Below are 25,766 nucleotides of genomic sequence, written 5' to 3'. Positions count from 1 at the left end.
TCAGCAAGCAAAAAAAAGAGGAAGTTCAAATAAATAAAAGCAGAAATGAAAGAGGAGACATTACAATTGTTACCACAGAAATACAAAGCATGATGAGAGTACAACAAATAATTCTATGCCAACAAATGGGACAACCTAGAAGAAATGGATAAATTCCTAGAAACATACAACCTTCCAAGACTGAATCAAGAAGAAATAGAAAATCTGAACAGATTGATTACTAGTAAGGTGATTGAGTCAGTAATTTTTAAATTCCCTACAAAAAAAATCAAGGACAGGTAGCTTCACTAGTGAATTCTACCAAACATTTAAAAAAGAATTATCGATAATAGCAATCCTTCTCAAACTCTTCCCAAAAATAGAGGAAGGGGACACTCTTCCAAACATATTTTGCAAGGCCAGCATCACCCTGATACCAAAACCAGACACAGATGCCACAAAAAAGAAAATTACAGGCCAATATCCCTGAAGAACATAGAGGCAAAAGTTCTCAGCAAACTGAATTCAACAATTAAAAGGATTATACACCATGATCAAGTGAGATTTATTCCAGGGATGCAAGGATAATTCAACATCTGCAAATTAATCAACATGATACACCACATTCACAAAATGAAGGATTAGAATCATAGGATCATCTCAATAGATGTAGAAAAAGCATTTGATATAATCCAACATCCATTTATGATAAAAATTCTCAACAAAGTTAGCATAGAGGGAACATACCTCAATATAACAAAGGACATATATGACAAGCCCACAGAAAACATCATACTCAACAGTGAAAAGCTGAAATCTTTTCCTCTAAGATCAGGTACAAGACAAAGATGCCCACTTTTGCCACTTTTATTCAACATAGTATTGGAAGTCCTAGCCAGAGCAATTAGGCAAGAAAAAGAAATAAAAGGCATTCCAATTGGAATGGAAGAAGTAAAACTGTCACTATTTGCAGATGACATGATACCAAAGACTCCATCAAAAAACTGTTGGAACTAATAAATGAATTCAGTAAAGTTGCAGTACAGTATACAAAATCAATATACAGAAATCTATTGCATTTCTATATACTAATAACAAACTACCAGAGAAATTAAGAAAACAATCCCATGTAAAATTGCATTAAAAAAATAAAATAACTAGGCTAAATTTAACCAAGGAAATGAAAGACCGGTACACTGAAAACAATGACATTGATGAAAGAAGCTGAAAAAGAAAAAAATAAATGGAAAGATTCTGTGCTCATGGATTGGAAGAATTAATATTGTTAAAATCCATACTACCCAAAGAAATCTGTAGATTCAATGCAATCCTTATTAAATTTTCAGTGGCATTTTCCACAGAAATAGAACAAGTAATCCTAAAATTTGTATAGAACTACAAAAGGCCCCTAATAGTCAAAGAATCTTGAGAAATAAGAACAAAGCTGGAGTCATATGATCCCTGATTTCAAATTATATTACAAAGCTATAGTAATCAAAATAGTATGGTAATGGCATAAAAACAGACACATAGATTAATGGGACAGAATAGAGAGCCCAGAAATAAACCCATGCATATATGGCCAATTATGACAAAGGAGCCAAGAATATAAAATGGGGAAAGAACAATCTCTCCAATAAATGGTGTTGGGAAAACTGGAAAGCCACATACAAAAGAATGAAACTGGACCACTAACTTACACCATACACAAAAATTAACTCAAAATGGATGAATGATTTGAATGGAAGACTTGAAACCATAAAACCCCTAGAAGAAAACATAGGCAATAAGTTCCTTGACATAGCATAAGTCTTGGAGATATTTTTTTTGGATTTGACACCAGAAGCAAAGGCAAGAAAAGCAAAATAAACAGGTGAGACTATATCAAACTAAAAAGCTTTTGCATAGTGAAGGAAACCATCAACAAAATGAAAAGGCAACCTAATGAATGGGAGAAGATACTTTCAAATGATATATCTGATAAGGGTTGATATCCAAAATATATAAAGAACTAATACAACTCAATATCAAAAAATGGATAAAGAAAATATGCTATACACACAAAACACACACACAATGGAATATTATTCAGCCATAAAAAAGAGTGAAATCTTGCCATTTGTGACAACATGGATGGACCTAGAGGGGATTCTGCTAAGTGAAATAAGTCAGACAGAGAAAGACAAATACTGTATCTCACTTATATGTGAAAGCTTTAAAGAAAAACAAAACAAGCTCATAGATACAGAGAACAGATTGGTGGTTGCCAAAGATGGGGGATGGGGGATGGGGAAAATGGGTAAAGGAAGTCAACAAGTATAAACTTCTACTTATAAAATAAATAAGTCATGGAGGGCTTCCCTGGTGGCGCAGTGGTTGAGAGTCCGCCTGCCAACGCAGGGGACACGGGTTCGTGCCCCGGTCCAGGAAGATCCCACATGCCGCGGAGGGGCTGGGCCCGTGAGCCATGGCCTGTGAGCCTGTGCATCCGGAGCCTGTGCTCCGCAACGGGAGAGGCCAGAACAGTGAGGCCCGCGTACCGCAAAAAAAAAAAAAAAAAAAAAAAAAGTCATGGGAAAAAAAATCATGGAGATGTAATGTACAGCATGATGACTATAGTTAATAATACTGTATTGCTTACTTGTAAGTTGATGAGATCTTAAAAGTTCTCGGCACAAGAAAAAATAATTCTGTGACTATGTATGGTGACAGATGTTAACTAGACTAATTGGGGTTATCACTTTGCAATATATACAAATATTGAATCATTATTTTGTACATCTGAGACCAATATAATGTTGTATGTCAGTTATACCTCAATAAAAAAAAAGAGAAAGAGGGACATTACATGAGCAAGACTGTATTGGAAATGTTGGCAGGACTTAGTACCTGAGTAAACCCAAGGGCGAAGGAGAAGACGGAGAAAAGTCTGGGTGATGGAACTTGTCTGAGATGAGGAAATTAGATGGAGAAGTTGGTTTGGTTTAGAGGTGAGACATTCATTTAAAAAATATCCAGGTGGCAATGACATGGACCAGGGCTGGGTGTGAGGTAAGAACAGGATTGACATTTAGGAATGAAAAGTAATGATGTAATCATTGCAATCATAAAATGTGGCTTTCTGAGGAATTGTATTAAGATAGACAAGGAGAAGGGTGATGATACAACCTTGGAAACATGAGAAGAAGGAGGAGCCAACAAATAAGGGAATAGTCAGAGAGGCAGGAGAGAAGAAAGGCGATTCAGAAGAGTGCAATATCGCTTAAGTCACTGACGGAGAGTCAAGAAGAGCAACAGGGGCTTCCCTGGTGGCGCAGTGGTTGAGAGTCCACCTCCCGATGCAGGGGACACGGGTTCGTGCCCCGGTCAGGGAGGATCCCACGTGCCGCAGAGCGGCTAGGCCTGTGAGCCATGGCCACTGAGCCTGCGCGTCTGGAGCCTGTGCTCCGCAACAGGAGAGGCCACAACAGAGAGAGGCCCGCATACCGCAAAAAAAAAAAAGAAAAGAAAAGAAAAAGCAACAGTATTACCTGAAAAGTTTTTTTTTTAACCAGGATTAAAAAAATGTAAATTTTCTTCAGCCACAAATCAGAGAGAGCTATCAGGAAAGAAAAAAGCCAGATTGTAGAGGGTTTTGGAAGCTATGGGTAAAGATAAAAATAGAGTTAGTTGGCATAAATTGCTCACCTGAGAAATTCTATAGGAAAGGAAGGAGACACACAAAATAGTGAGTAAATGGGCCATCAGCGTCAAGCAAATGGTTCTTTTCAACTGAGAGAAAACTCTGCTGAGAATAAAGCAAAACATGAGAGCTATTTTGATGTGGGGTTCGGGGAATGTTCTAGAACTTGCACCAGGTAGGCTAAGTCTTCTCATATAAGATTAAATCCGAGAGCTTCTGACTGGAACAGATGAAGGAGAAAAGTTCTTAATCCTGGAAAACAAGTTGAATTTTGACAATATGAACTTTGAGGTGTCAAATCTCCATGGTTCTTTGGCACTCCAGCAGGATGGCAAGAACAGAGAGAGACAAGGAGGGCTGGTGACCTGGGTTTGGGGTTGACACCTGTCTGAGCAGGAATGAGAATCTGGAGTGTGGGCAAGGTTAGGTGTCTAGGCTGGATGGCGAGGGCTGGGTGGGGATGGGAGCAAAGCCAACAGACAGAAATGTGTAAGGAAGGAGGTTGGAAGACTCTGGTTTAAGTGAGGTTTAGGAGAAGTGGGGGAAATGACAGGAGTGCTCCTTTCCTGGGGCTGCCTTAACAAATTACTACAAATCTGGTGGCTTAAAACAAATAGAAATTTATCCTCTCACAGTCCTGGAGGCCAGAAGTCTGAAATCAAGGTACTGGCAGAGACGTGCTCCTTCCAAAGGCCCTAGGGGTGAACGCTTCCCTCTTCTACCTTCTGGTGGCTCCAGGCATTCCTTGGCTTGTGGCTGCATAACCCCAGACTCTACCTGCCTTCACATGGCATTGTCCTCTGTGTGTCCCAAATCTCCCTCCACCTTTCTCTTATTAGGGATACTTGTCATTTGATTTAGGGTACACCCCGTTAATCCAGGATGATCGCATCTCAAGATCCTTAAATTAATTGCATCTGCAAAGACTCTACCTAAATAAACTTGCATTCACACTTTTGAGTGGACACATCTTTTGGGGGGGCCACCATTCAACCCACCCCAACAGGTAAGGAGGTTGTGATCAGAAATAGGAGCCCCCTTGAAGGAGAGCAGAGGTGCGTCAGTGTCTCTGGGTATGGTTTTGCCCATATATGGCACATGTACTGATATACGGTGTAGAGGGGGATCAAATAGGTCAAGTTGGTTCGGGAATAATGATATTAATAGTTATGACAGTTGATCTTTGGGACTGGCTTCGTCGAGGAGGATGGAAGGGATGGGTTGAAACTAGGTGACCAGTGGCAGGTATTTCTATAAAGTCAGTGAATTCTGGAGGTGTGCTGCCAGGGGTGGTAGAGACTGACTACCAAGACTTTAAATATTGATGAGAGAATGACACTTCGATGATCTGGAAGTGGCATTAAGAGCTAGGAGAAGGCTGACCCTCTTCTTTTTTATCCCACTCAGCCAGGTAGCATGAGACCTATGTGGGAAAAGTTTGTTTCTTTCTCACTAAGATGCCACTGATGATTTGTCTACCCTATGGAGAAAGTCTCTCTCTCTCTCTCTCAAAAAAAAAAAAAAAAATCTTTAAGCCAATGGAAGATAGCTCAACTGGATTTCAAAATTTTTACCTTTCCTCTTTTTAAAAACCAAGACAATATTTTCCTATTTTATGGTTCTGGAATTTTTTTCTTTCAGATAGCCACCTCCCTGTATCTACCCAAAACAGCTTGCACGAGAGCAGCGACCACGTCTATTTTGCTCATTCATGTATCTTCAGAGTCCAGCAAAGAACTCAATTAGCAGAGTTTATCAAGTGAATGAACGAGTGGATGAATGAATACATAAATGAATGGATGAATGAAATTGCATTTCCCTAGTCTCCTATGCATGGAAACCACCAGCAGGACCGTCTTTTAGCAAGTGTTGATGTTGTGGGCTCACCTGATCTATGTCCCGTCCTTGAATTCCTGTATCAATATGGATAATAGCTCAGTGCCTTGTCAATAGGTACAGCGTGTTCCGTCCGCTGCTGCCAAACTCTTAAGCCATCTGAGTGGAGGTGCTTGTGTGAAGGTGACACTTGCCCCGACCAATGTCATCTAAGGAAATACCCATCTTCCCTTAAGTGTCTCTTCTCCCGGTCTTCACATATCATTGCACTATAAATGATGATGAGGAGGGTTTGTAAATCAAGAAAAAGGCCTTGCTTTCAAGTACTCCTTAATTAGGTAGGATGATCCAGCATCCTAGTTCATTTGGACAGGACAGCAGGGAACCGTTCCATCTCCTGCATGTCCCCACCTGGGTCCTGCAGTGTTCCCAGGGTGATTGCTCTGTGTAAGGAGTTTATAACTTCTAAGCTTCTTCCTCCTTATGCCAGGACTGGGAGGAATATCATGCAGGTAAAGTCTGCTACCAGGTTTTACAAGAAGGTTTGGAGATTCAACATGGAGTTAAAATTTCTGTTTATTTAGTCATTTTTACATCATCTCATTGTGAAAACAAGTCAAGGTTTCTTCTTGGATTACATAAATTAGGTCAGGGAAAAATAAATCATAAATAGATGAGAAAAAAGAAGTAGGATTGGAACCTGAAACCGAGCCAGGAAAGAGACTATATAACACAGCAATGCAGACTGTAAGCCCTGCATCCTCACTCTGCATGGGGTTTGCATTTGAATCTGAGTGTTCAAACAACCAACACAAAAGGGAACCCTGATCGGCCGTACAATTTACAGCATCCATGAGACAACATGCTCACGGGTCAAACACTTAGTAAAACTAAGTGTTTAATTCTGACCTGGGACCAGGGAGCAATTTCTCCCAGGCTTCCTCATCATGAGGACACTCTGTGATGAAATAAAAAATATGCTGATAAAATCTCTGCACAAACAATGCATTCTGCACAGAACTATTCGTTAGTAGAAACTTGCAACATCTACATCCCCTCAAAAGGTGAAAACTAGAGAAACAATTCTTTGTGGATCAACATGAGGTAACCAATTCAGTGCTGGCCTGGCTTAAATTAGACATGGACTTGAGAGAAGCTTGACAGGTGCCAAAGGTGGCTGGGAGGAAGGCGCCCTGGCTCTAGGTCCTCTTCTCAGCTCTGTTGCCATGTGGGATGCCGCGAAGAGCTCAGACTTTGGATCCAGGTAAAAGTGAATTTGAATCACCACTTAAATAGCTGTGTGCTCTTGCAGTTTCTGCACCTGGGTTTCCTCATCTATATAATGAGTGATGTGATCTCTTTTGTGCAGATTGTTGTAAGTGTGAAGGGTTGTGTAGACGCAGGGCCCGGCACAATGTCTGAAACAGAACAAGTACATAATAAAGAGCAACTGTAAAGCTTTCTGTCGTGTCCTTGGGCTGTGAATTTACCTTGGGCAAGGGGAATTTCTTGGGCCTCAGTTTCCTCATCAGAAACTACTGGTGTTAGTTTCCGTAGTAGTTAGTTTCCCTCTCTAGCATTCTTTTTTATGATTCCATGAAATTTAAAACATAACTTTATATCAAAAAACAGGAATACTAAATGTTGTTGCTTTTGTACAAGTCCTCCCCCATTTTAATAACAGTCCATATCATATATAGGTTCTCAGAATCCTTCTGTCCCCATTGCCTGCTGGTTAGAATCTCTTCTTAGCAGGGACCTGGAGGCCCTTCAGCATGCAGTCACTGCCCCCTCCTCCAGCCTTACCCCTGACCTTGATCAAATGCTAGTAGTAATCCTAATCTACCAAATTTCCTTAAATTGCACTTTACCCAGACCAATCCTTCTGCTTCAAATTCTTCATCCCACCCTTCCCAACTGGCTTCCAGAAATCTACTTAAAGAAATTTCTAGATGTCTAACACTAATTCCTAAGCTATCTTCTCAGGAAGATAAATTGTGAAGGAGCAAAAATAATATCCAATGGTATGGTTTCTGTTTCTCATTGTGCTGATAGCAATCGTATGATTTGTTAAGTACCTACAATATCCCAGGCACTGACACATATACATTGTCTTTCCATTTTTGCAGTGGCCCTTAGAGGTGAGTACCATGCCCATTTTACAGATGAAGAAACAGAGGCTCAGGGAAGTTAAGTAATTTGCTCGAGATAGAACAGCTAGGTGGTCAGGGAGCTGGAATTCGAGCCCAAGTTTCTGAATCCAAAGCAGCGCACTTTCTATCCTACCACACTGCCTCCGCGAAGGAGCAAATGCCATCTCAGGCAGGGCTCTCCACACAGCAAGGTGGGTCAGACACTTGGGACACAGTGACTTCTGAGGAAGTGGAAGGTAATTTGACAGTTTATTCTATATTATTGGTTCCAGAGGGGACTATTCTCAACTGTCCTTCCCCAGTACATATACTCTCTCATACATACACAGACACTCTCTCAATCTCTTTATCAAATCAATTGGCAGTACTTACAGAAAGCCACATCAGTTTGTTCCTGGAATGTGCAAGCCCAAGGCATTGTCCCTGCCCCCAGAGAGCTCACAGCTTCACTGAGGAGAGGGGACAGCGAGACCCATGACACCACCAGAGAAAGGTCTGGCAGCTGTCAACTGAGTGCCAGGTTGTGTGGTGCAGATTATAATGCAAACTCACCTGAGGGGGGGAGGAGTGAGCTCAGACATCACAGAGGAGGCTGGCCCTGAACCCAGTCTAGAACTGTAACAGTTAGGGTGCCCACCCAAAATACAGCAGATCATTAGATGCAAAAGAAGAAGCCCCCAAACCCAAAGAGGAAACAGTTTAATTATGAAAAGGGCAACAGCTGTCAGAAGAAAACGGGATTCACTATGCAAACCGTGAAAGGAAAACCCTGGGTCTACTTATCCTATTTCTACAATTTTTCATCAAGATAGAAAACATAAAGATTATAAATGCTATCTCATGGAGCACCTCCTACTATCAAGTCGAAGTTATTCACACCTTTCCACAGCCATTATAATGGCCCCAGCATGCTTTGTCTTTACACAATTATTGAGAATCTAAGTGCCAAAGAGCCCAGCTAGGAACTGATGACCCAGCAGTACTCAAAGGAAACACCTTCAGAGAAAATCACCTGTGAGACTCTGCACGATCAGACCTCTGAGACCCCTCCAAGGAACCCCTCACTCACTGTGCTCCAGACACTCCAGTCTCCTTGCTGCTCCCCAAACACCCAGGCACAGGCCCACCTCACCTGTGTGCGGCTCCCTCACACCCCTCACCTCTGGTAACCACAAATCAAATCTCTTTTTCTATGAGTTTGTTTGTTTGAAGTATAATTGACCTACAATACTATGTTAGTTCCTGGTGCACAGTAGAGTGATTCCACATTTCTTTCTTTCTTTGTTTATTTGGTTACTCCATGTCTTAGTTGTGGCAGGCAGACTCCTTCGTTGTGGCATGCATGTGGCATCTAGTTCCCTGACCAGGAATAGAACCCAGGCCCCCTGCATTGGGAGCGCAGAGTCTTATCCACTGAGCCACCAGGGAAGTCCCCTGATTCCATATTTCTTATGCATCACAAAATGATCACCACGATAAGTCTAGTTACTATCCATCACTATGCAAAGATATTACATAGTTACTGACTATATTCTCCACATTGTACATTTCCTGCCCATGACTCATTTATTTTGTAACTGGAAGTTTGTACCTATTAAACTCTCCCACCTATTTTTCTCCTCCCCCCACGCCCCTGGTAACCACCTGCTTGTTTTCTGTATCTCTAACTCTGGTGAAACACTAATATGGATTAGGCACCTAATAAACATTCATTGAAAGATGGCTCTTGAAAGAATTTTTGAGTTTTCCCAAATGGTAGACTCTGGAAAACCTTCCCGAAGTCTTAGAGGAATGATACTTTAAACCTTAGAGATTGGGACACCTATCCCATTGGCACAATCTGGGAGTGAGAACAGGCTCAATCAGCTGTTGGGACCAGCCTGAGGCCTCCTGCATGTTATGGAGATCAGGAAGTCAAATCATTAAACTGACTATAGGGCTGCTATGTGCAAAGACCCTGTGCTCAGACTCTGCCCCAATTTCCACACGTCAAAAACTCCATTTCCAGGGCTTCCCTGGTGGCGCAGTGGTTGAGAGTCCGCCTGCCAATGCAGGAGACGCTGGTTCGTGCCCCGGTCCGGGAGGATCCCGCGTGCCGCGGAGCGGCTGGGTCCGTGAGCCATGGCCGCTGGGCCTGCGCGTCCGGAGCCTGTGCTCCGCAGCGGGAAAGGCCACAACAGTGAGAGGCCCGTGTACCGCAAAAAACAAAAACCAAAAACCAAAACTCCATTTCCATTCCCAGGCTCCTGCCTCTATAGCTCAGCATCCAAGTTCACTGTAGATACATACTAACAACAAGATATCGATGCTGGAGCTGGGAAGTCAGCATGGGGTGGGGCTGGGAGGATGCAGGAGTGGCCCTGGGGCACCACCAAACTCTACCTTTGTGATGCAGAAGGTGAATAAGTGACAAGGCCCTCAGTCCCAATATTAGCTAACCCCATGACGCAGGGAAATGTACTTGGCTTCTTCATGCCACTTCTCAGGGTGAGAAAACTATCAATAATATTCCCTGATTCAAAGCAGAGATTCTTAACCTGAGATTCACATATAAACCTGTTTGGGTGGGCTGGGAAGACCATGATATTAGGTTGAAACATAGAATCTGCTACTTCTGTATGTCAAAAATTGTCTAATAGAATTCCATGTGGTTCACATTGAGAAAACAAGAAATTATGATTTAGGCAACACTGTTGTCCAGGTAGTATATATTTCAAATATGGGACCAGTGGTTCATTGGCCCATGCTTTCACTCCACAATTAGGTTAAACTCCCAGGAGGCAATACCTGCTAACATTTATCAAGCACTTATGGTATAGTCAAGCAGTTTCACTGATACCATCTTATTTGATTCTGAAGTGGACAGTTACCCTCCCACACTCATCTTAGAATCAACTAACATATATTAGGCATCTTCTAGTTCAGGAATCAGTCAGAAAACTATGGCCCACGGGCCAAATCAGTCTGCAGCCTGTTTTTGTACAGCCTGGAAGCTAAGAATGGGTTTAACATATTTAAAGGGTTGTACACACACACACACACACACACACACACACACACACCCACACACACACACACAGAATAATGCATGACAGAGAACATATGTAGTCCACAAAGCCTAAAATATCTACTATCTGGTCCTTCACAGACAAAGTTTGCCGACCCTGTTCTAGATGCCAGGCACCGGGCCAGGTGCTCCTAATATGCTAACCCGGTGTGGTGAGAGTGAGAAAGCCCTTCAGCTTCAGGCACAGATGGCACTGGTGTCGGTGTGGCCATAACAGTCAGCAAAGGGGAAGTAACTTGGAAAGCAAAGGTTCTGGTCCCCTTTCTGTTTTTCATACATGCTGTTTAAACTGGGATAAGTTCCCTAAACTCTCTCAGGCCAGCAACTTCTATCAAATAGGGCTACACCCTATGGAATAATTCCATTTTACAGTGAGTCTGTGAGTTCATTAAGGCTGGCCCAGGGACCCAGAAATGAGGACATGTGTTCTAATTTGAGAGGTTTTAAAAATCATGGTGACCCAATTTTTTTTCTTCTTCTCGTAAAGAAGAAGATATTCCTTTAGAAGATATATCTAGAAGAATATTTAGAAGATACATTTAAGGATAAGTTAAAAATGCTAAAAGGACATGAGACAAGGTACAGGAAGGCAAGGAACTGAGGGAATAGGGAATCTGCATCCAGACAAGAGCTCAAGGTGTGTCATCTCTGTTTTAGGTGACAAATGTAGAATTGCTGTTGTAGGGGAGGGGGGCAGAATATTGTTTTTAAGCAGAAAGTAGTTTTCTATGTTTGAGCATCCAAATGAAAAAAGAAAAATACCAGTACCACAGGCCAAATACAAAGAGGGGAGGAGGGTATCCAATTTTAAAAATGCTCATGGCAATGAAAAACTATAACTTTCAATGTGAACCAATTCATTGAGGCCTTAACACTCATTTGTTGGGAATGGAGGGGCAGTAAAATCTGCCATCAGAACCGATTGGGGAGCGGCAGGCTGGAAAGGTCAGCTCTGGCTAGGGATGTGCAACTCCTCAACTTTGTTAAAATGATGGTATTCGACAGAAGTTACATCTGAGGTCAAGTGACCGCAATAACACGGGACAAGGAGCGCTCTCAAATCATTCTCCTGGATGAAAATGACATGAAACTGACATAATATCTGTGGTGAGATGAAACTCAAATCCTCAGCAGCTGAACACTTCACCTACTGATGGGCAGCCTGACCCTCACCAATCTCATAATCATACTCGTGTCAAGAGGGGAGCAGAGTCTCCAGTAACAGAAGGCGCTGCTTGGGCATTTTGGGGGAGGCAAGGCTTTGTCTCTGCTTCTGAAATGATGTTGTTAAAAGTTTCAATACTCAGCTTTAAACCTTTCAAATCAATGTCTTATTAGAAAAATTGGATTCCACCTACATGCGTGGAATCTCTTCCCTTATATAATTTTTCTCCACTCTGGGTATTTCTTGGCTAGAATTTTCAGCAATAAAATGTGTGTTTTAGTTCAATGACTACCTTGATGTTATTTAAAGATTCAAGTCAATTGCATTCAAAACGCGAGGATGATCTCTAATCTGGGTTAATCTTCTAGCTTTAAAGCTACTTTTGTGTTAGGGGAGGGTGTGGGAGCTGTGGGCAGGGAAGAAGATAATGATAAATTATAACCTCTTTGCCCCCAAATAACGGGTGTGAAAGGAGGGTGTTCTGGAGACTGTTGAATATATTAACCCATGATAAAAGACTTCAGAAAAGGAAGCCTAAACTACATTTGAATTTAAAGCAAGTATTAAGATTAAAAACCCCAAAGGAGAAATATTACATATAGTCAGCTGTTACAAAAAATACTTCATGCTCTATCATCTGCCCTGTAATTGCTCTAGTATGAGGTTCAGTCTCGCAGACTGTATCCCAATCTATCAGTGTGTTTAAAAGAAGTTTTGGTGTGTGTTTGTTTTTTCCCTGAGGAGAGAGAGGTGTGGCTGATTTGCATAAACACAACGGCTCTGACTCCAAAATATACCCTATCTCTTCCCTGCCAATGCATGTGGGCTCCCCCCAAGCCAATAAATACACTTGTCAGCAAGGGGATGAATCAGCATGTATTTAAATCAAAGACAGCCATGAAAGACTGCATTAGTTCTGTTCCTGGGACCTGTCAAACCACAGAAGAGATTAAACATCTGACCCTCTTCATCCCCAACATTGCTCCACAAGAGACATTTCTGTCACTATTCCTGCCACTCGGCTTTCAAAGATGCCACAAAGCCTAGGGCGACCTCTGCTACATTTCAGTGTTGTTTATTGATTTCTGACCCAGTGCTTAATAGTTTTCCCAGTCCCCCTGAATGGCTTTTGTAAGCAATGGGGTTTGTACATCTCACCAATCAATACCTTTTATATTTACAATAAAATTGAAACTGCTTCTGCCGGGGGCGCAGCCCAGCATTTGTCATCCTTCAGCGAGGGAAAACTATGTCATTATCTGAATTAAAACATTTATTTCTGATTAAGAGAGTGTCCTATCTCATTAATTTTTCCCTTTCCAATAGAATGGGAATAGAAGCCTATTGATTTTTGCACTTTTACACATCTCCACTGCTGGGAAGATAATTGAGAAGTTAGCCAGAATAAATGAAGTTTCAAGTCTAGTGGGCCAGCCAATACCTTCCAAATTCAAGGTGTTTTTATGAAGCTGGATTTTAATTTGTTGGCAGGCTGAAGCAGTGGGACTTATTCGGCTGAGTAAATTGGATTAAGGGTAGAATCAGCTCGAAGCATGTCTTGGGGAATGCTGAAGGCCCAGCTCCCCCTGGACAGCCAGAGACTTGCTTTAGATTTATGCTAAGACAGTTTCCAAATTGCCCTCCTTCAAAACTCCCAACTCACTTCAGGAAGTGTGGATCACTGACCCAAAAGCCTATTAACCATGTTTCCCTTCCTCCTGCCCATCGCCTTAAAAACAACCAAGATCTAATCAGAGGTTGAACTAGACCTTCGGATTGTCAGCACCAATTGATTACACTTTATTAGAATAATGGGACTAAATCCAAGCTTCATTAAAAGGAATTCCCTCTGCTTGAAACCCTTTTTGCTGAAGACCTTTCAATTACAAGCCCTTATGGCACACACAGGGAATCCTGCTCACTTTGATATTTTTCTCATTAGGAATTAACAGTCATTTGTTCTTATTTCCATATGCAAAACCCAAGCCTTGTCGGCTCCTGGAGAGGACAGAAAATGCCCCAGTCTCTAGGGTTAGAAGGAAGCAGGGGATACAGATAATTTAAACCATAGCTATCTTTGTTAATGTCTTAATTTGTTACCTTCTCTGTAATTTATTTGTCACTGGTCCATTGCTTTTAACATTCACATTCACTTCTACATACCTTTAGTCCCTCCAGGAAAAACAGGTTTCATCCTTATATTAAAGGAGAGGGCTTCCCTGGTGGTGCAGTGGTTGAGAGTCCACCTGCCGATGCAGGGGACACGGGTTCGTGCCCCGGTCCGGGAGGATCCCACATGCCGCGGAGCGGCTGGGCCCGTGAGCCATGGCCTCTGAGCCTGCGCGTCCGGAGCCTATGCAACTGGAGAGGCCGCAGCGGTGAGAGGCCCGCGTACCGCAAAAAAAAAAAAAAAAGGAGAATAAAAACCAGGTTAAAACTAAAAATCTTCCAAGTTATAGCTAACGATTCTTCAAGGGAAAAAAAATTTACCAAATGCCTTCCCTGGTGACCTGAAAATAGACATCTGCAGAGATAAGAGCTCATCTAGAAATGGGGTTGAGAATTTGAGTCCATGGTTAGAATGCTGCAGTTTGAGGTGAACACGAAGACCATGCTTCCCTTTAGAAGTAAAACGAAGCATTGAAAATTAAGGAACTTAGTTCTGCAGAAAAGACTTCCCAACTGGATTTATGTGACATAGGACAGCCTGAATTTGGTAGGCATGTTCTTTAGTATATATGTGTGTACACATACACACACACACAAACACACACACACACACACACACACACACACACACACACACACACCACACCTGAAGCCAAAAGGAAAAAGAAACAGTCAAGGAAGCACTTCAAGAAGGCTTTAGAGCAAAAAAAAAATCTACACAGCACATTAAAAATGCTGTGGAAGTGAAGAACTTAATTTCTGACAGCATTTTAATGCATGGTCCGAGGTACCAAAGTATGCAAAAGGTTGAATACATTCATCACAAACAGTTCTGTTTTCTCTCTTTACACCAATGAGGAATTACAGGATTACCAATGACCTTCCTCCCAATGAAGCTCCGTAATTATGGTCATTTATTATACAACTGAGATGAATGGATGGGATTTACATAGAATAAAAATATTATTTAACAGCTGCGTTATTGATGTGTGAAGTGTAATTTTAATTTATTTAAATGCTATAAATATATTGTTAATGTATTCTTTTCAAATTAACCTCCTGAACAACACACTGGCAAAACTTCAATTAATATTGTGCTAAAACCTATTTTCTCATGTTGTGTGGAGCTGTGTGCGGCTAAAAATATGTACTGCTATGATGCCCCGGCATACTTTACCAGTGTATTTTACTTTCCTCCTTGATTCATGATTTCAATTTGAAATTGAATTTCGATTGGAATCATTTAGAAAAATATATCTTCCCTTAAAGTGTCCTTATTTAACTTTAAAATTGTTTTTACTGTAAATTCCAAATGCAGTGATTTGAGGAAAATTCTACGTATGTACGTTCATTTGGCATATCGCAATATTTTTAAATATTTAGCATATTTCCACTGAAATGATAAAATGGGAAAAATATTTAAGCCAACAGCTCTATCTAATTTACGTAACATTTTAGCATAATCTCAACAAGCCTGCAAAGAAACCATTAGCTATATATTATGTTGAATCACTGGGTACCAAAAGCATATTGTATGTCTATATGCAGAGATAGACTTATGTATTTTACTTCTGGGTTTATCTTTTTTGTATTCTGTCCATTTGCCTCTGGCTGTCATTATTCCATGCTCATCGACAGAAGAGTTATAGTTTGCAAAAACCTATCAGGTAGGCTGGACACTAGATAATTGAGGTGATGATCAGCCCCAGCAGAAGACAATTGATAGTGATAGTGTCAGAGGCTGCACCTAACAAGATCTGTACCCTCTGTCTCCTTTAGCCTTTCTCTGGAATGGACCGAATATGGAATAACATGGACGTGGCAGATGAGCATCCCGAGACGGGATGACATTGCGTAATTCTTCCCGGAACTGCAATAGGATGGGGGTGTCTTTTGACACTGAAGCAGGTTATTAAATAGAAGTGTGAACTATTAGGAGATGATCTTGACCCTCAGTACATTTTTATCAAAGTCAGAAAGTATTTGACACCACTGAACAGCCTACCACAGGCACAAGAGGAGAAATGCTTTATTATGGAAATTTATACTACGTTCTTCAAAACAGAAGAATTCAGAATATAAATATATACATTTCTAAATTGATAACAGTTTGTAGGACTCCCAGTCATTAACAACAGTTGTACGTTAAGTATGCTCTGGAGTGATATTGTAAACGAGATGATTGACCAACCTTAATAAGAACTTCCTAAATTAAAAATAAAATTTTTAAAATTACATTTGAAAATAAGGATGATTTTAAGTTGCTTTTGTGCTAACATGATTTAACACAGCTTTTCCTAAGAGGCTTTTCAAATCCACTCTCATTAAATGCAGAGATGCCTTGTGGATGCAGGAGATTTTAAGGTATATACAGAACGGTGTAAATGCAGATTTTCTACATAGACTGTAAGATGCCTTCTAGATTTTTGTCAGGCAGCTACCATAGTCTCCGAAGCTGTTTTCCTTATACCCTGTTCACCTGTTCTGACCTTTTTTTAAACTGAGGGGCCACCACAATTCTTACAACCCCTACCTTCCCATCAATTTATAAGTCTAAGTACTGCATATTGTAACACTCTAATTGCAGGGACAAAAACTAATGGAGCCCAGTGACAATGGACTTAAGCCCAGAAGGATGAAGAAAGTCCTAGTTTTGCATGGCTATTAAACACCCTATAGTCTATATAAAAATATGCCAAGCTGAGGCTTGATAGTAATAAAATAGTATGGGTAATGCCCTCAATCCTGGCTGAATGAACAATGCCCCCTGATTGGGTAATTGACAAACTACACACTGTAACACACTCTAGAATAGCCCTGCTTTTTCATTATGCTGAACAATAGGTTAACTAGATAACTCTGCACTTGGCAAAATTGCTTTCCACTGACTTCAAACCATCTTCTTTTCTCCTCAAGCTACTGCTCCCTGTGATATTTCAGCATTCTTCTCCCCAGCAGTGCACTTTCAAAGCCAGTTATATGCTAGCTCAGTGGTACTCAGATTCTCCCTGTTTTACCTTTCCCCAGGGTCAATTGCCTTCGGGAGGGAACCAACATAGATTAACAGGAAAGATATACTGCCTGATTCATGGCATTTACAGAGGGCTTCAAATGCACACTGACTCTTCTGGGATTGATGCTGTTTCAATCAGAATCCTGTCTGCAATTAGTAAATAATTCCTAGTTCTGAAAACAGAGTCCTTTTAGACAAAATGCAAGCAAAAGGCATATCTTTAAACCCTTGGGTACGTTGCTCACTTTTTAAAATGCTTATAGATCTGGTCACATTGCCCAGTGGACCAAAGCATTTGGAGTTCATGCAAGAATTTCTGAAGCATCTCTTTTCTGCCTTCCTGTCAGCGTGAGTCAGCATGGCCGGCAATACCTTAAACAAAGCCCTGAGGCCTCCCTGCCAATCCCCGCTGTGCAGCTGGGGAGGTGAGGCCTGTTCACTTAATACAGGATATCGACTGATTTATAACAAAGTGATAGATATAACTATTGTCATTGGAATTACACTGAGTTATAGCGACATAGTTTTCTGTTCTACAAGCCACTCCCCATATGTACCATAACTCAAACCCTGAATGACAATAATGCTATCTATGAAATTTATATTCATGATTATAAATTAATTCTTTTTTTGGCTGGACCACCAGCAGCATCGACTTGTAATTTCCAAACAGCATTTGTGGCATTAACTTGGGAATACTATCCATCAAGTCTGATGACAAACGTGGAAGATGATGGTCTTGCCTGCCTCTGGCTCAAGCGGCCGGTTGTGTTCCAGAGGAGAGAGAATGCTATAACAGAGGAGATGGGGGTGGGCGGCCATCTCTTCTGCAGCCTGCCTCACAAAGAGTGACAATAACAGACTGTGGAGCAGACTTGCCATTTCAAAAAGGGAGGAGGGATTCAGGGTGACTTTTTGCCAAAACCATCTAGATCCTGTTGATAATAGCAATGGCTGTTATTTATGGGGATGCTGGTACATTCCAAGTGTGCTACGTTCATTACCTCAAAGCCTACCTATAATCTAGCAAGGGGTATTATTGTACCCATTTTATAGATGCAAAGACTGAGGAGCAAAGGGGTTGAGTGGCTTACCAGACATCATAGAACTAGTGAGTCAGGATTTGAATCCAGGCCTGTCTAATTTCAAAGAGCTAAGAGTTTCCACAGATATAGGTTTTCAAGATTGGATTTTCCAAGTATGATACAGAGTGACCACCACCACCAATAACAAAAAGCATCTTGGTTTGTTTATAAGAAAAGATAATCATTCTAAATAACTGGGACTAGTTGGACCTCTAATAAATTACCATTTTAACCAGAGTTCAGCAGAAAAGCAGTAACCAGTTTAGGTTCTGGGGTCAGACTGATTTGAATTCAAATCCTGGAGTTGCTACTAACTAGTAAGTCACTTAACCTAGTTAGGGTTTGGTTGCCAGGCTTGTAAAAAAATGGGGGTGGGGTAACTTGTAAACACCAAGTCAGAATGCTGGTTTTAAGGACAGTGGAGTATGTTCACACAAACTTACATGACAAAATTCAACGTCCCCTGACCGTATATGTGAACTCCTCCACAAACTCTTGCACTTCTTGAAAATTCTGAAATTCCACACTGCCTTTTGCCCTCAAGACCTTGGGGGATCCTATTCAGGGGTGGAGGGCAGGTGGAGGAGAGGGAAAGAAAGGAAGGCTGAACAGGCACAGCAATGCCAATGCCTAAGTTTCCTCATCTGTAAAATGGGAACCATGGTATTTTGCAGTCTGAGAGCTTTTAATCACACCACAGGTCTCCTCTGGAATCTTTCCACCCTCCTCCCCACCCAGCCTTCCTTCAAGATCAGCCTTTATCCCATCAAATAGCTCTCCTGCCTCTCCACCCTCTCTCTAACCTACTACACACACGCTCTCTACCCCAGGCATCAGGGTGGCTGGCTTTCCCATCTCTCCTTTAGACCTCTTACTTCTATTTCATTTTCTCACACACTGATATCATTATTTCCATTTATATAACATGTATAATGTTACATACAATTATTATGGACATAATATGTAATAATATATGCCTTTACAAAATGATAATGTGTAATGTTATATTACATAATAATCTGTATAATAGTTTATACACATTATTTCCACTTACATACTTATTTCATCAGGTCTTAGGTTTGTACTTGCTTCCCTTTCCCACGGCACCTAGTCCAGAGCAGATTTCCAAAAATTAGGTTGATCTGAAGCCTAGCTTCGACCCACAAAGCCAAATAAAAAGTGAGGCCCAATTGTTCCCACTTCCTGTTCCATTTTAGAATGCCTTATTTTAGCCTTTTCTAGAATTTGTTTAGTTCTTTATTTCAAGACAGCATCTGGCCACATGCCCCCAACACACCAGCCAACAAGCCAAGACATCCAGGATCTTTCCTCAGGTCTAGCCTCTCCCAGCTATGAACTTCCTCTCCTCCTTCTCAGATTTTTGTTTTAGTTTATCTTCCATTTGCTTGGGTTTTTTGTGTGTTTTTTTTTCCATTATGAAAGTTTTTCCAGTCCTCATTCATTCATTTATTTGATAAATATTATGTCATTTACCCTCTCAAAACTCTTCATTAATTTTCCATGAGGCTCAGGATATACATAAACCTCTTCATGTGGTCTATGGGCAGGGTGACCTTACAGTTTATCATTCAAACTGGGAACTTCTGAGGGTTAAAGAGGGTGCTATTAATAACTATACCAGGGTAACAGGTGTCAACCACAACAGTTCTGGGCAAAGTCCTCTAAAAGGCCCTGATGATCTGGCTCTTTCTGGCCCTTCCATTGCCCCTCTTTCTCTTTTTTTTTTTTCCTGTACGCGGGCCTCTCACTGTTGTGGCCTCTCCCGTTGCGGAGCACAGGCTCTGGACACACAGGCTCAGAGGCCATGGCTCACGGGCACAGCCGCTCCATGGCATGTGGGATCTTCCCGGACCAGGGCACGAACCCGTGTCCCCTGCATCGGGTGGCGGACTCTCAACCACTGCGCCACCAGGGAAGCCCGCCCCTCTTTGTCTTGCTCATGCTACCTCTGTCCGCTTTTAGCTCCTCCAGGAGGCCAGCTCTTGCCTTCTCAGGCCCCCTCACGTGCCCTTCCCTCTGCATCTTTTCCCACCTCCCACACCTGGTCCTTCAGGTCCTCCTGATGGTTTTCCTAAACCCCCTGTTCTTGCCTCTCATAACCTCCCTTTGCTTCCCTTCATAGCACCTAGCCCGGTTCACATCTATGCTTTTATTTCTGTGCTGTCTGTGCTTGGGGGTGTTCATGGCAGCAGGGACATGTAGGTTCTATTCACTTCTGAATACACTCCCTGCACTTGGCACAGGCTTAGGGATGCTCAGTAAGTATATACTGAGTTGCTTGTTTCCATCCATTAATTCAATCAATACAACAAATATTTATTAAGCTCCTACTGTGTGCCAGGCTCTGTGGTAGACACTGGGAATAACAAAATAACAGACAATTATAAGTTCAGTCTAGAGTGATCAATAGACACACACAAAAAGAGTTCCAAAACAATGTAAACAGGTTATAACTTGGAAGAATACCAGGCTAGGAGCAGGGAGAAGAGAGGGCTTCACCTCTCTGGGTGGGGTCACCCCAGAGCCCAGAGGCTGAGCTCAGTGGGTGGGCTGAGTTCTCAAGGAAAGGGAAGGTAGCATGCGCTATGAGAACGGGGTGTATGGGAGATTTGATGAGGGTACAGGTGGGGTGGGGGACCAGAGAGTTGATGGAGAGGTGATGGGTGATACCCCTCCAGACAGGGAGTGAGGAAGTACCTGGTCAGCTTCCTACTAAAGGGACGCCCCTGACCCCACTCCCTCACAGTGGACAAGGGGGTGCTCAGGGTCCTGCTTTATTCTTCGCCTCCTTCCTGTCAAGTCCTCCCTGACTCATAGCCAGATGGCCTTCCTTCCCCAGGAGGTAGCTGTTCTTCCAGGTTCCCGCTGGCCCAGGGTCATGTCTCTTAACTCTGGGAGTGGCCCACTCTCTGAGATTCCCTATCTTAGGCGCCTTCTTGGAAGCAGACACCTGCCCTCTGGGTTACCTCATGGGACGCAGACTTACTCCCTTGCAAGGCTCCCAAACAGGGACATGCATTCACCGGAAAGGTTTCTGAACGGTTCTGAGAGAGCAGGGATGTGGCTGTAAGAGGCTCTGGCGAACCCACTTGGACGGCTGCCCCCAGGTAGAAGGCGGCACCTTTCACAGTTATGATCCTGTTAGGGACCGCGGGGCAGGGGCTCTCCTAGGCCACCTTCTCAGAGGGGATTAGGGGGAGTAGAAAGGCGACGTGAAGCCTGGGCCCCTTTGACTTTGCCGCCTGGGGCCCCGGAGAAGCCTCGGGAATCCCAAGAGCCCCTTCCCTCGGAGAATCCATTTCAACGGTGGCAGAGACTCCTCGGCAAAGATACTGCGAGGGATGCTGCGAGCCATCTACAAAACAAAGATCTCCCGGGGGAGGGCAGAGGTCCAAGCCACAGAGGAGAACTAATCCTCCTTTGGTTCACGGAGATGGCCCTTTCTCCTAAAAATCTATGCTCCCGGACCCGGAATGTGCTGGTTAGCGGTGCCACGTGGGACCCCGGGTGTCCTGCGGAGCCTTTATGTTACTGAGGACAAACTAATCTGTTTACCCAGGCTCTGACTCAGAGAGATGCGGGAGGGTGATGGCCTAAATGGGCCCCTTTTTGGCAGGAGGCCATCTTTAAGAATAATAGTAATAACAGCTCCCATTCAATCAAGCACTCGGTGTTACTCACTGCGCAGGGTCATTTACATCTATACTCTCTAGTCCTTAAAATCAAGGCTCACGACTGGTACACAGAAGGGTCTGAAGCCAAATCCAGGGCCGTCTGACTGACATGCCCTAGCCATTGTGACACACCACCCTTTCCCTGAGAAGGACAGGGGAAAGGCTGGGGACAACTTGGTGGCATCATGGGGGTTACCACCTTCAGTAGACTGTGGACCATAGGTGTTCACCCCAGCTCTGTCCATACACACAGGATGAGCTGATGATGGAAGAACATGGGGCTCGGGTGCAAACTTGGGCAAGTCTAGTGTTAATTGTAAAATCAGGACAACTCCTGCTCGACCTGTCATGGAACTAATATAAAGAGAATTAGTGAGTTTACAAACTGTGTTCCCTAGAACCTAGCTCAAGCTTCAGTGAGCATTAAAAAATCACCTTGTAGGGCTTGTTAAAATGCAGATTCCCTGGCCTCAGCTCAGAGATTCTGAGTTAGCTGGTCAGTAAGAGGCTGGGGAATCTGCATTTTACCCAACATCCCTGGTGATTCTGTGACTGATGAGAGAGAGCAGTGGTTGAGAAGCCCTGGCCTGGCCGGGTGGCAACGCCTCTGGGGTGGGTATTTGTGGGCGGGAGGAGAGGGAGTGCGCAGGTAGGATCCAAAGTCCCCCAGCCCGGCTTCACCCAGAACACTGTACTTTGATCTCTTTCACTTACTGTGTTTTCAAATAAGATTTCATTTGAAGGAGAATTACATGACTTAAACTCTAAAATAAAAAATAAAACAAGATCACGGTGCACTGCCACACGTGAAAATGCTTTGGATAAGTTAAAGGTGCTCTCCAGATATGAGCAATTTTAGTCAGACCTTGGAGATCTGCAACCCTCAGGGAATGAGCCATTCTGGTGAGCCTAATTTTCCCGATGGCATTAAAACTTTTATTAAATGTTAATCGTTTCGTCGGGAATATGTTACACTCTTTCCTGCCTTTTAAAACAGAAAATGAAGGACATGATTTAACCGTTGTTTGAAAACTCAGGACCACCCGTTGGATATGGTGTGGCCGTCCCAAATGTTTGTTCCGCCAAGCTTGACAGGGAAGGTAGATCCCTTAGATGCTGCTCTCAGCCTCCCTACACGAGCCAGGGTCTATGCAACATCTCGTCAAAGGCAAAACAGCGTGGCGAAAACAGGAGGCACCAGGGATTCGGGGGTGGGAGGGGTGAGCTCCGGGGTCCCCTCTGCCGCCTATGAGCCATGGGACTCAGAGTAAAATACCTTCACCTGGGCCTCACTTTCTTCATCTGTAAGGTGAGAGGTCAAACCAAGCAATCTTCAGAGTGGCGGTCCGGTCTCTAAGGGGGGGGTTACAAATTCCACTGCCTTCAGGGGCCAAGCAGGTAGGGCTGGTGGAGAACAGGAGAACAATGCCTGCCTAATGGGGCAGCCAAACAGTGTCAGCAGGCTGGGAATGCAAGTGTGAGGGCCCATGGCTATCAGGTCCTCTAAGTTTTCAAGAAAAGCTGAAAATCTGGATTTTTCTGTGAAATCTCTGGATTTCATAAATGTTGGCCCCTGTGGTGGATGGGGTCGGCTGGCTCACTCGTTTTCCACCCCACTCTCCTTCTGGGAGGCCTCCTGTCCTTCACACACCAGAATGTGAAACACTACATTTCCCACTTCTTTACGGTTGGGGTTTTGGGGTTGTGGATTAGGTTGTGTCAGTAAGATTGAGTCACAGTGGTGAAAGGCAAAGTGAGGCAGAGGCTGTCTTCCGAGTCCCCTTCTGGAGCCCTAGCAGTAAGGGAGTCTGGAAACACAGGTCAAACGGAAGTCATCTGTGGGCACCTTGGCTCTAACACTTGCGAGACAGCCAAGTAGCAGCTGCCAGGGTGGACACCCAGGGGCTGCCCTCAGTGGGTGAAGCAGCTAAATGCCCACCTACACCCACACTTTCTCATCGACCTTCTCCCCACTCCCCTCCCCCACTCCTGAGAGACCCTCGATTATTCACAGACTCTGGAGAATCCAGGTCTCTCGAATTCTCCTCTGGACACAATGCTCGTGCTTCTCCCAGCAAGAGGATTAAGGACATACTCTTCTGGTTTCCAAAGTGGGGGTCGTTACTCTTCAGGCAGGGTCCTGCCAGGATGGTTGGCACGCTGAGCCCTCTGCTTCTTCCCTCCATCTCTTTCAGTGTGTTCCAAAGGGAGCAGCTGGGGGCTTCTAACAAGGGTTCAAGTTTCTAACTCTGTTACCCTTGAGTTGCCCAAACTGGATTTTATCTGCCCAACCAGTGTGTGCACGGGGAAGATCCAGGGACTTTTAAGGACATTGAAGGGTGGCCATTTCACACATCACGATAGCTATTATTTACCAAGGACCTATTATGTGCCAGACATCATCTCGAATCCTCACAACAAACCTGAGGGGCAGATACTGCTGCCCCCATTTTACAGATGAGGTAACCGAGGCTAGCAGAGGTTTGTGACTTCCCCAGGGTCCCACGGATGATAAGTGGCAGAGCCAGAATTCAGAAACAAACTCTTTTTTCTTTATCCTGATGAGCCAGGGTGGTGGGTTACTCCTGGACACAGCAGATTCTCTTTTAAGGTTGCTCAGACGCCTGGGAGGGCCGGCGAATGGGTTCGATAATGTGATTCTGCCTCCTAGTGGTCAGGTCGTGGCACGGCTTTTCACAGATGGGGCCAGGAGGCCTCTCTCCTGCTGCCGCTGGGGCCCTAGCAGCTGATTATTTCAAGGGTGGGCTTGGCCACTCTGGGACAGTGAGACCTGAGAGCAAGTGAAAGCAGCTGTCTTCCGTTCTCAGGCCTTCTCACCTCTCCTGGCGGCGGGGGTGGGTGGGGGTGGGTGGGGGTGGGTGGGGGGGTGGCAGAGACAGCCTGGGGCCCTCAGCCCTTACCCGGCCCCGTGCAGATAGAACATTGACCCACTGACTCTCCTCCCTTCTGCAGGGCACCTGCTAAACTTTTTACATCTGTTGCTTCAGTTCCCACTCTCTCCCCAGGTGGTGATTACCCGCTATTCCTTATTAATCAGTTCTCCAGATCTTGGCATGAGAAATCATTCCCCAGTTATACTTTGGAAGGTGGTGCTGAGAACATTATAGTTAACCTGATCTGAACAGCTTAATCACCTTGAGACCTTGCTTTTAATAATAATTATTGTTATATATATTATATACATAGTTCCTTTTAAACCTTCTAGCAACCTTCTTCCAAGTTAGCACAATTTCCATTACTTTTTTCAATGCAAAAAATAACATTAAGTCTCTCAATAAAAATAGCTGCTTCTGAGACCTTCCTCTGATCACCTGTACTGAGGATTTTGAGCCCCAGACACCTGACACCTTTCTTCCAGGAGCACGTGTATCCCGCACTCTGTCATGCCAATTAGCTAAACAAAAGGTTTGTCTCTCCCTCTCCTGAAAATGCACATTTCCCTGTTCTGAGCATGTGTGTTGTTAGATGCTGTGGGTCTCAGTGGGACCTCTTCCAGCCCCTGGTGACTTTGAGTGGCAGCAACATTCTCTGCTGAGAGTGAAGAGCCCCTGCATGGCCAGGCCACCTGCTACTGTTGCTTCTGTAATGATCTCACAGCACAGAAGTCCTGATTTTTGTTTAAAAAAGTATTCATTCTAGTGGCTCTGTAATAAACCATTAATTTGCATATCCCTTCCCACCTCAAAACCGTATGTTGCTTAAGCCTAGAAAATAAATTACTTTGTGACATTTTTTGACCTTTTATTTAAGAGTATCTCCTGTCTTATTCACTTAAAATGCATTTTTCTCTTCCAAGCCTAGCTAATGCCTACCCTTGCATTGGTGCTCTCCTCAGGCATTGCCTCCTCTGGGAAGCCCTCCCTGACTGCTTGGGATGAGTTACGTCCCTTCCTGCCCTGCC

Source organism: Stenella coeruleoalba (assembly GCF_951394435.1).
Source record: "Stenella coeruleoalba genome assembly, chromosome: 1".
Classification (NCBI taxonomy): Eukaryota; Metazoa; Chordata; class Mammalia; order Artiodactyla; family Delphinidae; genus Stenella; species Stenella coeruleoalba.
This window is presented reverse-complemented; position numbering follows the sequence as displayed.